General features: G+C 38.7%; 1 non-coding gene across 1 annotated transcript; it reads left to right on the forward strand.

Moving 5' to 3' along the window:
* The first annotated feature begins 2,701 nt into the window (after positions 1-2,701).
* LOC145637436 (small nucleolar RNA R71) lies at positions 2,702-2,807 on the forward strand. Its single transcript, XR_014114221.1, has one exon. It is a non-coding gene; the product is annotated as a small nucleolar RNA R71 (small nucleolar RNA).
* Positions 2,808-15,622: the final 12,815 nt, after the last annotated feature.

The raw sequence follows: 15,622 nt of genomic DNA on the forward strand, positions 1-15,622 counted from the left end.
GTGGGTACTAGTTGATCATGATCATTTTTCACTACCGTCATGCCCCCTTTCTTAGGCATAACTTGCACGGGAGATACCCAATCACTATGAGCAATTGGGTATATAATTCCCGCATCAAGAAGCTTAGCCACTTCCTTCCGCACAACCTCTTGCATGGAAGGGTTAAGCTTTCTTTGCCTTTGCCTAACGGGTTTGGCATCTCCCTCTAGATCAATTTTGTGCATACATAAAGATGGACTAATACCTTTGATATCATCAATGGTATAACCCAAAGATTTCTTGTGTTTTCTCAAAACATTGATCAAGAGGGAGGTTTGCTCCTCCGTTAGGTTAGAATTTACAATCACGGGGAAAGACTCATTTGGACCAAGAAATGCATACCTTAAGCCCAAAGGTAGAGGTTTCAAGTCTACCTTTGGTGCTCCCTTACCATTGGGGCTCTCTTCTCTTTCTTCAACTTGAAAGAGGTCATGAATGTAAGGAGCCTCTTCTTCCATGCTCGCGCCCTTGCACTCCTTCTTGCTTTCCTCAAGCAAATCCTCATAGAATTGTATGTCTTCTTTGTGAGTACCTATCTTTGATTCATTCAACAACACACTTTCAAGAGGATCATTAGTAGCATGCAAGTGGGAGCGAGAAAATTCATTAAGAACGGTATCAAGAACATCTACCCTAAAGCATTCACCACTTGAGGAGGGTTGTTGCATGACATTATTCAAATCAAACTCAATAGAATCATTGTCAATTTTCAAGGATATCTTCCCCTCCTTCACATCGATGATAGCTCTAGAAGTAGCTAGAAATGGCCTACCCAAAATTATAGGAATCCTCTCATCCTCATCCATCTCTAGCACATAGAAATCCACGGGGAATGTGAACTTTCCTACCCTAAGGGGAATGTCCTCAACTTTGCCCATGGGGAACTTAACGGAACGGTCCGCTAGTTGGAGAGTAATGTTAGTGGGAGAGAGGGTTCCTACACTAAGATTTTGGTAGACGGAATAGGGCATGAGACTCACACTTGCTCCTAAATCACACAAGGCTTTATCAAATTCAATGCCATTGATAGAACAAGGGATGGAAAAGTTACCCGGATCTTTCAATTTGGTAGGTAGTTTGTTGGAAAGAATTGCACTACAATTGGCGATCAAACTCACCGTCTCACACTCCCTTCTCCCACTCAAAAGATCTTTCAAAAATTTGGAATAGTGGGGCATTTGCTTCATAGCATCAACAAAAGGGACGGAAATATGCAAGTTCTTAATGACTTCCAAAAACTTCCCAAATTGGGCATCAAGTTTAGCTCTCACAAATCGTTGTGGAAAGGGTAGCTTCTCCTCTCTAGGTTGGCGATTTAGGGGCAAGGAGGTGGCTTCTTTTTCCTTGGGCACCTCAACATGTTTTTCCTTTTCAACACTCAATGGCTCATTGGGTTTTTCACCCTCATTCTCTAACTCCACCTCTTCTTGGGGTTCTTCCTCAATTAAAGGGTCACTCCCTACTACCTTCCCACTCCTAGTTGTCACGGCATACAAAGGTTTTGGGTTGACTCCTTGACTTGGGATGTGAGAAGAAGAAGAAGAAGAAGAAGAAGAAGAAGAAGAAGAAGAAGAAGAAGAAGAAGAAGAAGAAGAAGAAGAAGAAGAAGAAGAAGGGGATGAATTAGATGCAAGTTGAGCAATTTGGGTCTCAAGCATTTTCATATGAGCATTGGTTCGTTTTTGGGCCTCTTCATGTTTCTTTTGATCCTCCTCACGCATTTTTAAAAGAGCATCTAATTTAGCCATCACGGGATCTATTGGAGGGGATTCAAGTTGAAGAGGTTGTTGAGGTGGAGGAAGTTGGGGTTGATGGAAACACGGAGGCCTATTAGTTTGGGCATAGTTAGAAACAAATTGGCCCCTATTGCCTCCGGTGCCTTGGTTAGGAACATTGCTTTGTTGATTATTTCCCATGTTACCTTGGTCACCAAAATTTTGATTTTGATGGTCATGGTATCGGGAATTAAGTTGTTGGTTTTGATTACCATACCCCCTTTGGTTAGAGTAGCCTCTTCCATTGAAATTGGAAGGGCCTCCCCCACCATGGTATTGGTTATCATAACCCCACCACTTTGGTTCCAACCACGGTTTTCACCTTGATTCCAATTCCCCATTTGATTGGAGTTTGGCCTCAAGTTTCCTACATTTCCCATTCTAGGAGCAAAATTCATAGCATTGACATTTTCCATATTACCATCATATTCATGGGAAGGAGGTTGAACTTCACAAGCATATACACAATGAGAGGTATCATGATCATAGGTTTCACAATTAGAACAAAACATGCATCCTTGGGGCATTGTATTGTAAGAAGAGGGGGAGGAAGTATCCATACCATTGCCTCCCTTGGTTGAAGGGGAGGTATTACCATGAGGGTTGGACCTTTCTTTCATCAATTCATCCATTTGCTTGGTCATTTTGGAGATTTGGGTAGAAAGGTTGTTGATTGCGTTGGCTTGCTCCAATGCATAAACACCCTTGCTAGAAGTAGCATTTCTCCTTCATACCAATCATCATAGTGCTTTGCGGCCTCCTCTATAATACACTCCACTTCATGCTCTCCTTTGTTCATGATTGGACCACCGGCCGCGGCGTCTAGGCTTGTTCTTCCTTGAGGTGTGAGACCTCCATAGAAAGTGTGAATGAGTTGATACTTGGGTATCCCATGGTGTGGGCATTGACGTTGAAGCTCTTTGTATCGTTCCCATGCCGCACTTAGAGACTCACCACTCTTTTGGCGAAAACCTTGAATCAAAGACTGAGCCTTGGCGGTCTTCCTATGGTTATAAAACCTCCTCAAGAAAGTCGTAGTCACTTGGTCCCATGTTGTGAGAGAATTAGGGGGCACCTCCTTCTCTAGCCATTCTAGACATCTCTTAATTAGCGAAAATGGAAACATTTTGAGGCGAATATATTCTTGAGTCACTCCATTGGCCTTTATTGTGTCACAATATTTCTCAAACTCTTTTAGGTGCTCATGAGGACTCTCAAACTTTCCACCCGAGAATTGTTTCCTCTCAATCAAGGCAATCAAATTAGGCTTGATCTCGAAATTGTTGGCTTGAGTAGTAGGAGTTAGGATCCCACTTTGCGCTCTAAAAGCTTCGGGGGCCCCAAGACGACTCAAAGGCGTATTCTCTCCCATTTTAGAACCTTCTTCGCTCTCAAACTTATAGGTTGAGAAAGGGTTGATTTCTGAACTCGAAGATGATTTAAGGCTATCTAATTCTTCACTTGAGGGTGAAGAGGGTGGAGTATCTTCTAATTCACTTACTCCTCTCGTTGGAGTGTGGGAATTTCTACTCCTTGCTCTTGCTTCTCTTCGAAGTAGGGACAAAGACCTATCTAGCTCTGGATCGATGGGAATCAAAGATCTTGAGCGGGTTCGTCCTCTGTTCATACAACAAAGCTAAGAGGAACGTAAGCACTGACAAGTAACAAAAGTAGCAAACACTAACAAATAAAGATGAGATAGTCTCAAACAAGCAATGAAATAGCAATGGAAACTGTAGGGAATAATTTCAAGCCTTTAAAATCCCACTAGCTTGAACCCCACTGTGATCATATACTAAAGTACGGTGGCGTCCAAAAGGGAAGAAGATAGAGCAAAAGAGTCGCCAACAAGTTTTTTAAGGAACTTGTAAACCATTCACGAGGTGAAGGTTACACCCCTTAACGATCCAAGAGATCGTCAACTCCATAAGGTCATGAACCAAATAAGGGTTCGGGGATGATGGTACAAATCCAACCTAAAAGAGATTGAACCTGCCCTAATAATAGGCCTCTACTTTATTCTGCTCGTATTCATGTGCGCTTTCTGATTAACATACAATCAATAAGATTAACCCTAAACCTGTTTAATCTATGTTGGTTGAACATTAATGCACAAACAAATCTATTATTGGCGATCACTTGAAATTATAATCACAATTAACCCTAAACAAGATTATTAATATCTTATTAAGCGTGATTACGAGTACCAAGTTCCCTTTAAACATGCATAAAAAGGTGATCAAGCAATAAAAAATAAATAATGTATCAAGCAACATAATAATCATGAAGAATAATAATAATCATAAATAAAATAATCATCATCAAAATAATAATAAATTATAACAATTATAATCATAATCATGTTCATGTTAATATTAAAGCATAATAAAAATAGCAAGATCCTAGGCATGATACTAACAAGATTAATAACAAACCCTAGCATGTCACTAAGCATTAAAAATCAAATCTTTAACCCTAACATGATACTAACATGAATAAATATTAGGAAGAGAATAAAAGGCATCATAGCAATCATATTTAATATTAAAAATACCCTAGACATGATACTAGGAATATCATAATAACAATATAGACATGATATCTACATCATAAATCAATAAAATCAATTAAAAATCCCTTAAAGTACTTACTTGGATGCCTCGTACCTCTTTCTAATAACAAAATACACACGTTAGTAACTTCAAGGAAAATAATAATCAAAACAATTAAACTAAATAATTGAAAGAGAGATTTGGGACCAAACCCTCAGAAATTATAACCTTTCACGTCTAGGGCGAAGGCAACTTCGAATATGGCTAGGTGTTTCTAGATCTTGTGAATGCGGAATTTTGTATTTGAGAAAAGGCTAGTTTAGAAAAAGAGAGAGAGAGAGAATAATCAAGAAAATCTTGATGAGAGTGGGTTATTGAAAAAGGGGAGATATGACCTCTATTTATAGGGAAAAAAAAAGAGGGTCGAAGAATTAAGAAAAGAATCCAAATTCGAATCGAAATAAAACTCGTAGACAGCAGTTTTTGCGGATTTTGTTTTTATCATATCTTTTGATCCAGGAATCGGAATAAGATGAATAAGATGTCGTTGGAAAGATCTTGAAGTCTACTTTCTAACCCAATTGAAATCAGATTAAAATATGTTGTATAATAAAAGATATGAACGAAATAGTGAGACGGTGTCAGTTTTGGATAGAGTTTGATATCTTATTCATATCTTTTCCGTTATAGCTCGGAATTATTATTATAATATATCATTGGAAAGATAATTTCAAGATCTATCCAACTATCCAACCATATAAAATTTGGATAAAAATATGAGGCACGAAAATAATATCTGACTGTCTTTGAACATGTTTAAATCCGAATAGAATTAGGACTTTAAAAAAGGAAAGTTTTATAAAAAAGGAAAGTTTATATTTAAACCAAATTCCTTAATCTTATCTTTTCAAAAAAGGATAATTAAGATATTTTAGAAACTTATAGAAGATTCTAATCAATCCTAATTAGTTTAGGAATAGGATTAAACCTTTGGACCCTCCTCATGATCATTGGGTCGTAGGTAAAATCCGGTTTGGGCCTAGTTTAGTATTTTGGCCATAACTTCCTCATTATCCATCGGAATTGGGCTTATAATATATCGTTGGAAAGGTCTTTTCAAGCCCCATCCAACTACACTACTATTGGACCCTTATCATGGACCAAACTAAACTGGAATGGACGTTTTCATAAAATAGAGTGGGTTTTCGAAAACAGAAAGAAAGAATTTTAACAAAAACTAACTGCAACACTAGAACTTTTCCCACTTTCACCTCATTCGATTATGGTTCGACATGAAAGGTATTCATCACCGGGTTTGGTTTTGGGGAGACACAAATGGGTGTCTACAGAAACCGTCTCCCCGGCAACGGCGCCAATTTGACAAGGCAATAATCGTGTCGTTGAGCGACTACACCTAAATCAAATGAATTTATAACGCTCTACTGACCTAATACGTGTATAGGGTAAATAGAGGGGTCGAACCATAGGGAGGGATGCTTAAGCACTGCATTCATTACCTAGGGTCTAAGCTATCTCGGAACAAGAAGTGTGAATAACTAAAAGGTTAAACTAAGAACGAAATGGATTAAAATTAATATAGCTAGGCACCAAGGGAAATGGGTAGGTGAAGTTGACGCTTGATCATGCAATAACAAAGTAGCATATCAATGGTAAACTAAACATGCATGAATACCGAAGTAAAGAGGTCCAATCTAACCGCCTTCAGGGGTTAATTGGTTTCTCCTAACATAGCCTCTATGTTTCCACATTAGAACCATATATTAGAAGGTGCGAACAAAGAATTATCGATAGTAATGAATCTCAACTAAGTCAACTTCCGTTACTTGTTAGTAAAGACTCATCTTTGATCAACTAACAATGTGCACTTGCAAGAAAGACCAAAGAATATCAAGCATGCAAAGACTTTAATCACCATTAACATAACCCCAACATTATAAGCATGAACAATTAGCAACTACACCATCCCCACACCCTTGGCTAGGTGACTACTCACAAATCATATTGAAAACAATATCAATCATCAAATCAATAAGCATCAACATGATTAATAAGCAAAGAAGAAAAATCAAAGCAAATAAGCAAAATCAAAAACAAAGGTAAAGAGAAAGAGTAAGAGATTGCTCATTAATTGAAGATGAAGGTCTACAAAGGATTGAACAAACTCCTTCTTCAAAATCCAAGTTCATCAATGAAGAAAACCACACTTTCTCTCTCTACCAATGAAGACTAATAGTGTTTCTCTCTCTAGATTAAGCTAAAATGTAGAAAAATTAAAACTAAGTTGATCTAATCCCCCAAAACGTTCTAAGATGGGACTTATATAGTCCGTATAGAGCCAGCTGATAAAAGGAGAGGTCCGACCGAACAATGGGAAGGTTCGGCCGGACTACAGGGTAGGTTCGGCCGGACTACAGGGTAGGTTCGGTCAAACCTCCCTGATCCTGGTCTGGTCGAACTCCTGTGGTTCGGCCACTCCTGCAAAACTGCCAAATTTCATTGTCCCTGCCTCGACGTTCAGCCGAACCACTGAGCAGGTTCGGCCACACCTTGGTTCGGCCACACCTTCAAGAGGTTCGGCCGAACCTCTTCTGAATCATGCTTCCTCCAGCTTCCCTTGAGCTTAGCTTCCTCCTCTTGAAAATCCCGATGGTTCCTACAAAGCATAAGCATGAAAATCACAATAAGAACAAAGCGAGAAGACTAAGAAAAGGGAAGATAAAGGAGAAAGAAAAGAGGAAGCAAAACTAAGTAAAAATGCTTAGAAAAAGGGCCAAACAAGTGCAAATGAGGGGAGAATCCTTAGAGAAAAAGGATAAAAGAGTGGCATAAATGCCACTAATCAATGACCCTCTTCCAAGGAACTTTAGGGACTTGAGGCCTAATAGCAGCATAAAGCTTCTTGATTTTCATCTTATTGCCCTGTATGAAACCATCCCATCCCCCTTGATCATTCACAATATCTCTACAACTTAGAATTTTCTTCAAAAACCAAGAGCATTTAGCAGGGATAGGAGTGGTCCAACAATCTTTATGCTTGAAACAATAAATATGGACCCACTTAACCCAAAGATTATCAGCCTTGTGAGCAATTTCTTCTTATTCCACTCAGGGAGAGAAAGCAAGTTCCAGCCACCACAGACTTTAGGAAGACAGACATAGTTCCAAGCAACCAAAGATTTCTTAGTAGGAGCAGAGGAGCCAGTCCAAAGAAAGCATCTGAATCTAGCCTCAATCTCTTTCAGAATTTTCTTTGGTAAGATAAAGATTTGAGCCCAATATGTCTGAATACCTAACAACACACTCTTAACCAACTGGAGCCTCCCAGCATAGGACAAGTGTTTAGACATCCACCCTTAAATTCTAGCAGTCACTTTCTCCACCAAAGGCCTACACTGAGCAATTGTAAGCTTCTTAGAAGAGAGAGGGACCCCAAGATATCTAAAAGGAATAGAACCTTGAGAAACACCAAGAAGCTCTTTAAGTTCTGTCTGAACATCAATAGAAACTCCTCCAAAGTAAACTTCACTTTTATCAAGGTTAGCAGAAAGACCTGAAGCACCAGAAAATTTTAAGAAAGCTTGGAAGAGAAGCTTGACAGAAACACTATCAGCTCTAGAAAACATCAACAGATCATCAGCAAACATCATATGAGTTAGGTTTAACTTTTCACATCTAGGATGAAAGTTAAAATCAGGAGTTAACCTAAGCTCATCAAGGCATCTGGACAGGTATTCCATACCAATAGCAAAAAGAAGAGACATAGGATCACCTTGCCTTAAACCTTTCTTAGCTTCAAAGAGAGGGGCAGGGAAACCATTGATAAGAATAGAATAAGAGACATAAGTAAGACAGGTCCAGATCCAGTTAATAAACCTTTGAGGAAAACCAAGCTCCTGCATAACAGTAATTGACAGGGTAAAGTCGTATTCCCTAATTAAAAATAATTCCTAAGTCCTCTAACTAAAGTAGATAGGGAAGTAGGGTCGATCTCCACAGGGAAACAAGTCTTTTTACTCCTAATTAATTATTATAATCTAAATTAATTATAAAGGGCTTTCGCTACGTATTATAATCACACAATTAATTTACCGGTATTAAATCTCATCTTTTGAATCTCGACCTAACCATTTATAAATTAACCTGCCTATTGAAACTAGACCTAAACATCAATTCTCATCTGTCGAATCTCGAATCAATATTGTCAAACTCATGCATAAAAGATCTGCGCAAATCTAGTCACAGAGCATTAAATCAATCAATAGGAAATTAATCTAGCATTGATAATCAACAACAATAAATTACCCCTTCATATTATTTATGGATCCCCACAAACCCTAGAAATAGAACTACTCACACATAATTAAAACTAAACTGATCAAAGTAATAAAACAAGACATGATCAAGGAAAGAGATTAAATAAAGGGTGGAATTAAACCAAGAGTTGTAGAGAGAGAAATAAGAGAGAAAGTAATACTAAGAATTTAATTAAGAGGAGAGAGAAAGAATAGTTAGAGAGAGAAAGAGAAAAAGAAAACTAAACTAAAACTAATACTAATAAAAGAATTAAAACTAAGCTAATAACACCTAAGAAATTTTGCCCCCCTAAAAAGCTACGTACTCCCTCCTTTTATAAGGATTTAAGAATCTTATCTTAATTATAAGCTTAGGAAAAACTAATCCTAACCAAAATAAAACTCTTAACAAAACCCAAAGGAGCTAAATAAAAAGCCGCAGAAAATTACATCTGAAGGTTGCCAAAATAATTGGGCCTTTAACCATGAATCCCACTGACGAAGCTGGCAAATCAATTTGCGGCAACAAGCATGCCCGATCGGGCCCACTAGAAATCACGCCCAGTAGTACTTGGTTCTTCGTTTGGGCCAGAAAATTTGGGCTGAAATTTTCTTCTTCTTCTTAATTTATCTTGGACTTGCAACAAAATTAGTACTCCAAACAAACCGAGCCCTTAATCACCGAACCAAATTAATTAGCTCGACCTTGGGCTTCAAATACTCGTCATAAGGTACGATCATCTCTAATATTTTCATAGTGGCTCAATAAGCTCGGGAATTGACATTAATCTGCAAATTCCTACAAAATAATACCAACTCTACAAAAACACTAGAAAACATATATTAGTAATAAAAATAGCTCCGCGGAGCTCAAATAAGCACAAATATGACCGTGGGACGGGGAATAAAAATATATATAAAATAGACTCATCAGTAATCAAGAATCCCCACTCAACTGAATCATAGGCTTTCTTCATATCCACCTTAACCATGCATCTAGGTGAAATAAATTTGTGATCATAGCCTTTGATCAACTCAGTTGCAAGAAGGATATTGTCACCAATGTGCTTGCCTGGAATAAAACCTGTTTGAGCATCATCAATGACCTCACCAATGATAGCAACAAGTCTAGCAGTTATGACCATAGAAATAAGCTTATAAACCACAGTGCAACAAGCTATAGGTCTAAAATCCTTAACATGGGAAGCATTAGGGATTTTAGGAACAAGAGTGATAGTTGTGCAATTCCATTGCTTAGGCAAGGTCCCTTTAGTAAAGAAATCAATAACACTTGCATAAATATCATCTTTCACAATATGCCAAGCTCTCTTAAAGAAAAAGGAGTTAAAGCCATCAATACCAGGAGCTTAGTGCTATCAATTCCCTTAAGAGCAGCATCAATTTCAGCATGAGAGACAGGTTGAATGAGATAGCTCTGAGCAACAGAGCTAAGTTGTTTACCTCTCCTCATAGTAACAAGATCAACAGCAGGAAGCCAAGGAGCCTTAGTCCCTAAAAGAGACTTATAGAAAGAAATAATCTCATGAGAAATAGAATCCGGATCCTTAAGCAAAACCTGGTTAGAGTCAAAGATGGAGTCAATTCTGTTCCTTGCTTGTCTATTCTTCATCACTGAGAAAAAAATAATGGGAATTGCCATCTCCAAGCTTAATCCAGTTGATCCTAGACTTTTGTTTAAAGATGCTTTCTTGAATATCATTCTAGTGTTTGACAACCTTAATAGCATCAGATTCTTTTGCATATAAATCCAAATCATCAGGATTCTGAGCCATTAAGTTCCGAATTCCAGCAAGCTCAACATTAGCTTGATCAATCTTCTCAGCAATATTGCCAAACTGCTTGCTATTAAGAGACTTGATACTAGACTTCACAGAATAAAGCTTCTGCCAGACAGAACTACCAGAACACCAAGCCTGAGAAACATTATCAAGGAAATCAGGATGATCAGCAATACAGTTTAGAAATCTGAAAGGTCTACCTTTCCCAGCAGGAGCAGGACAAATATCCAAAAGAACTGGACTGTGATCAGATAAAGAAGGGGGAAGATAGACAGTTTCAACATGACCATGAGAGTTCAACCAAGCTTGGTTACCAAAGACTCTATCAATCCTAGAAAGAGTTCTAGGACTAGTCACTACTAGAAAAGTGTCGTTTTCTGACGGAAAAAATTCCTCGGAAACACCCTGTTTTCCGTCGGAAATAGGGTTTCCGTCGGAACGTGTCGTCGGAAAACATTTCGTAGGAAAAATGGCCTTTTCCGACGAAATTTCCGTCGGAAACACATTTCCGACGAAATTTCCGACGGAAATCATGCATCGGAAGACAAATTGGGGCTCGGAAAAGTCCGTCGTAAATTTTCGACGGAAACCAAATCCGTCGGAAACTTCTACTAAAAAAAAAAAAAAAAAAAAACCCACCCCACCCCACCCCACCCCACACCACCACCCACCACCACGTCCAACCCCCACTGCCACCCCACAAGCCAAAAATAAAAAAAAAAAAACCCACCCCACCCCTACACCACCACGCACCACCACGTCCAACCCCCACTGCCACCCAACAAGCCCTAAGCCAAACTCTAAGCCGCCACCACCACCTTAACCCATTTAACCCTAACCCACCTAACCCGAACTAACCCACCCACCAGACCCACCACGACCCTAACCCAATAACCTAGATCCACCATCACCTTAACCCATTCAACCCTAACCCACCTAACCCGAACTAACCCACCCACCAGACCCACCACGACCCTAACCCAATAACCCAGATCTACCACCACCTTAACCCATTTAACCCTTACCCATTTAACTATAACCCACCTAACCCATAAAACCCACCACATCCAACCAAACCACCAGATTCGACCACCCACCTAACCCATAAAACCGACCAACCCACCTAACCCATAAAAACAAAACCACCACGGCACCAAGCCACCACAAAACCCAAAAAAAAAAAAGAAGACTCGAAAAACATACCTTTTTTTTACTGAAATTGGCTTCGAATTCTTGAAATTTGGTTTTAATAGGCCAAATTCAATCATGAAAAGTCTAGATCTACACTTTTCATGGTCGAATTTGACCAAAGAAACCATTAACGCCGATTTTTGACCATAAAAACCCCAAGAAATAGAAGAGAAATAAGGAAAGAGAAAAAGAAGAAGAAGAAGATGGAGGAGGAGAGAGGAAGTGAAGGAGCGGAGGAGAGAGAGAAACACAGAAAGAGGAGAAGTGGAAGAGAGAGAAAAAGAAGAGCGGAAGAGAGAGAAAGAGAAGCTGGAGAGAGAGAGGAGGCGGATGAAAGAGAATCTGGAGAGAGGAGGAGAAAACCCTAGAAGATTATAAAAGGCCGGGTTTTTTTTATTATATATAATCATATATTCCGACGGAATATTCCGTCGGAAATTTCCGACGGATTTTGATTCCGTCGAAAAATTAATTTTCCAACGGAATTTGCCGTCGGAAATTTCCGACGGATTTTAATTCCGTCGGAAATTAAATATTCCGACGGAATTTTCCGTCGGAAAGTGTATTTATACCGACAGATTTTTGTTTCGTCGTAAATTTCCGACGGAATGTTAAAATCCGTCGGAAATAAACGACGGAATAAAAATCCGTCGAAAATTCCGAAGTTTACGACGGAATTTCGTGTCCGTCGGAACAATTCCGTCGGAAATCAGCCTTTTTCTAGTAGTGAGTGTGAGCCTTATTTGACCAAGAGTAGAAGGCTCCTTTGCTCTTGACCTCAGTGAGGTCCAAATCATCAACCAAACTATGGAAATCTCTAGTCTCATAATCAGTAACATCAGTACCATGAAGCCTGTCTGAAGTATTAAGAACAGAGTTAAAGTCACCAGCATAGAGCCATGGAGAATGCTGAATAGAGATGTTCCTAATCCCTTCCCACATAGGAAGCCTATCATGAATAGAATGAAGCCCATAGATAAAAGTGAGATGAATTTGAGTAGAAAGATCCTTAGATGTATAAACTGCTCATGAATCTTTAAGACATTGACAGTTACTCTATCTGCATTCCAACCAAGCCAAATCCTCCCTTTAGGAGAATGATCATAATTCCACACCCAAAGCCAAGAAGAACCAAACTTCTTTTGGTAATTGAAAACATTTTTTTATTTGACTTTTGTTTCAAGTAGGCCAATAACATCAACTGAATGAGAATGAAGCAACCTCTTTACAGAGGCAACTTTGCCAGGGTCATTCAGGCCCCTGACATTGCAGATAGAGTAAATCATGACACCAAAGGGGGATTAACCTCACCCCCGCTTGGATTTATAGTGAAACCACCTGCACCATCCATTTCATTTGCAAATAAAGCAACAAAAGCATTAGAGGTAGAAGCAGGCTGATTAACCCTAGTTTGCTGACTTTTGGTCTTCCTTCCAACTATTCTCCACCCCTCATCTGAGTTTTGAGAAGTATGAACCTGTGGAGTGATAACAGATTGCCCATGAACAGAAGCGTCAACATCAACAACAGGAGCAGGAGCCTGACTAGGCTTAGCAACCCAGACTTGCTGCTGAGGAGCTGTAGTCACTGACTGCTTAGGAGCTGCAGTCACTGATTGCTTAGGAACTGTTGGAGATTTGACAGAACAGTCATGGACCAATTTATTGCACTTAGAGCAAAAGGGTGGGGTCCATTCATAAACTACCTTAAGTTCCAGAGTTTCCTTCGAGGGGCTTTCCACAAATACAGATTTAGGCAATGGCTTGGTAACATCAATTTCTATTAGAACTCTAGCAAAGGAAACTCTTAGTTGTCTTGTAGTACATTCATCAGAACAAATTGGTATACCAAGCAAGCTACCAATACGACTAAGAGTTTCAGGACCCCAGCAATTTAAAGGTAAGTTTGGGAACTTAACCCATAATGGAACAGTTCTCAAAATCTCACCACCAAAATCAAATTTAGAACTCCAAGGCTTAATGATTGTTGGTTTCCCCGTGAACATATGTGGACCAGAGTAAAGAATAGTATCCTTATCACTAACTGAGCAACAATTAATGATAAAATACCCATCGTCATGCCAAAATATGTCTAGTTTTTTCACATCATTCCATTGTTGAGCTATAAAACGATGAACAGCAACAATAGTAGGATAATGACCAACAACATAGAAAACTAAAGCATTAGACCATTTCTTATTACCTTCCATAAGTTCAGAATCCTGCAGCTGAGCTACCTATTTCCCATTTTGAACCACCGGGGCAACATAGGACAGGGGAGCTCCCTTAGCAGTCAACTTCCCAGAGAATGAACTAGGTCGATCTTCACCATCCTTGTGTAAGTTCTGTTTCGGGGGAGGTATAGAGTGAGAATCGGGAACAGTTGGTTCAGATCGATGAGCAGCAGCTCCAGCATCCAATGGAACAGTAAACCCAGAAACCCTAGGTACTGTTTTATTGGAAATCGAAGATGCTGGTCTAGAAATGGCTTCAGCAAATAGTGCAATAGTTTCAGCATCACTCCGGGGAATAGAACCACAAGATGGATTGACCAGTGCCGGCGACGGAGTGACAAGCTCATCTACCTCCTGAATCGGGCTTGGAACAAAAGTAGAACCTGAGTTTCGCAAATTCTGCAAAATTGTATCTAAAACTGGATCAGTAGAATTCCTATGTTGTACTAATTGAGGTGTAGAATTGTTCTGCTTCTTCTTCTTAGCCATCGGAGATCAAGATTGATGAAGAAACTGATCAAAATCGAAGAACCATGGAGAAGAGAGAGAAGGGAGAAAGTCAACGAAAGTCAAACCTCCTTTTCGAATCAAAAACCTTTATTCGAATGATTCAAATTGAAGGTTTTGCTTTTGGGTGTTAAGACTAATGTAATAACTATATAGTATGCTATATATGTAAATAGGTAGCAATCTACAATATCAAATATTAGTTATATGAAAAATCAGCAACTATGTATATATTATGCTTGAAGATGTAACCGATGTTTTTAGTTATATAAAAATATATAATCGGATTATAGTATATCATTTTCCACTTGAAATAAATATATGTATCATGTAGTTATTCAGATGTGTGGAACAAAAAAGAAAAGTAAAATCCACCAAAAACAATTTATAACCATTATTATATATATATATATAAAAGGGAAACCTAACAACAACAAGGCCTTATTTTAAATTGGTCATTTCATAGGTTTACATTGAAACTAAATCAATGTCAAACACAATAGGGATTCCTATTCTATATTTAATCAAAGCACCTACATCTACTTGAACATTATAGAAATCAATGAACTGACTAACACCATTTCTAATGGAACATTTACTGATAGCTCTTTGTTTCTTCAAGACTTTCAGCTGCACATTGAAATGTGTATCGGCAAGCTAAAGAATGACATCGGTAGTCTCAGGGAAATCAATGAAATGCCATTTAGCAAAATCGAATGGAACATTTTGTCGATGAAAATAAAACACAAAGTCAAATAATTATGCTGAGAGAAAGAAGAATAGAATGAAAAAAAAATACAAAACAAACTTGAAGATAGTTAACAAAAATCATACTATAATTCCTTGATCAACATAAGCTTTGGTAAAAGTGAATAAGAAATGATGTTCACGACAAGCAGCTACAAGCTTGGCAAGGCAAGCATTAGTTTCGACCATTTTAGATGAGAGCCTTTCAATAGCAGGTTTCCTCCCACGCCTTTTACCTGAAGTACCCGAACTTCCACCATATCCATTTTCCTCAGCTCTCTTACTTCCCCTAGGTCTGCGGATTTCAACATAAAATGAGCTATCCCCTAAATAAGTAAATATTAAAGCATCACCAGCATATATACCATTATCCTCTATAAAATCAGACCACGCAGCATTAAGATATGTTCCCCATCCACTACCACACTCTTCATGCACTAAAGTAACAAACATGACTTGTCATTAT

The sequence above is a fragment of the Chenopodium album genome, chromosome 6, assembly GCF_948465745.1.
Source record: "Chenopodium album chromosome 6, dcCheAlbu1.1, whole genome shotgun sequence".
NCBI lineage: Eukaryota > Viridiplantae > Streptophyta > Magnoliopsida > Caryophyllales > Amaranthaceae > Chenopodium > Chenopodium album.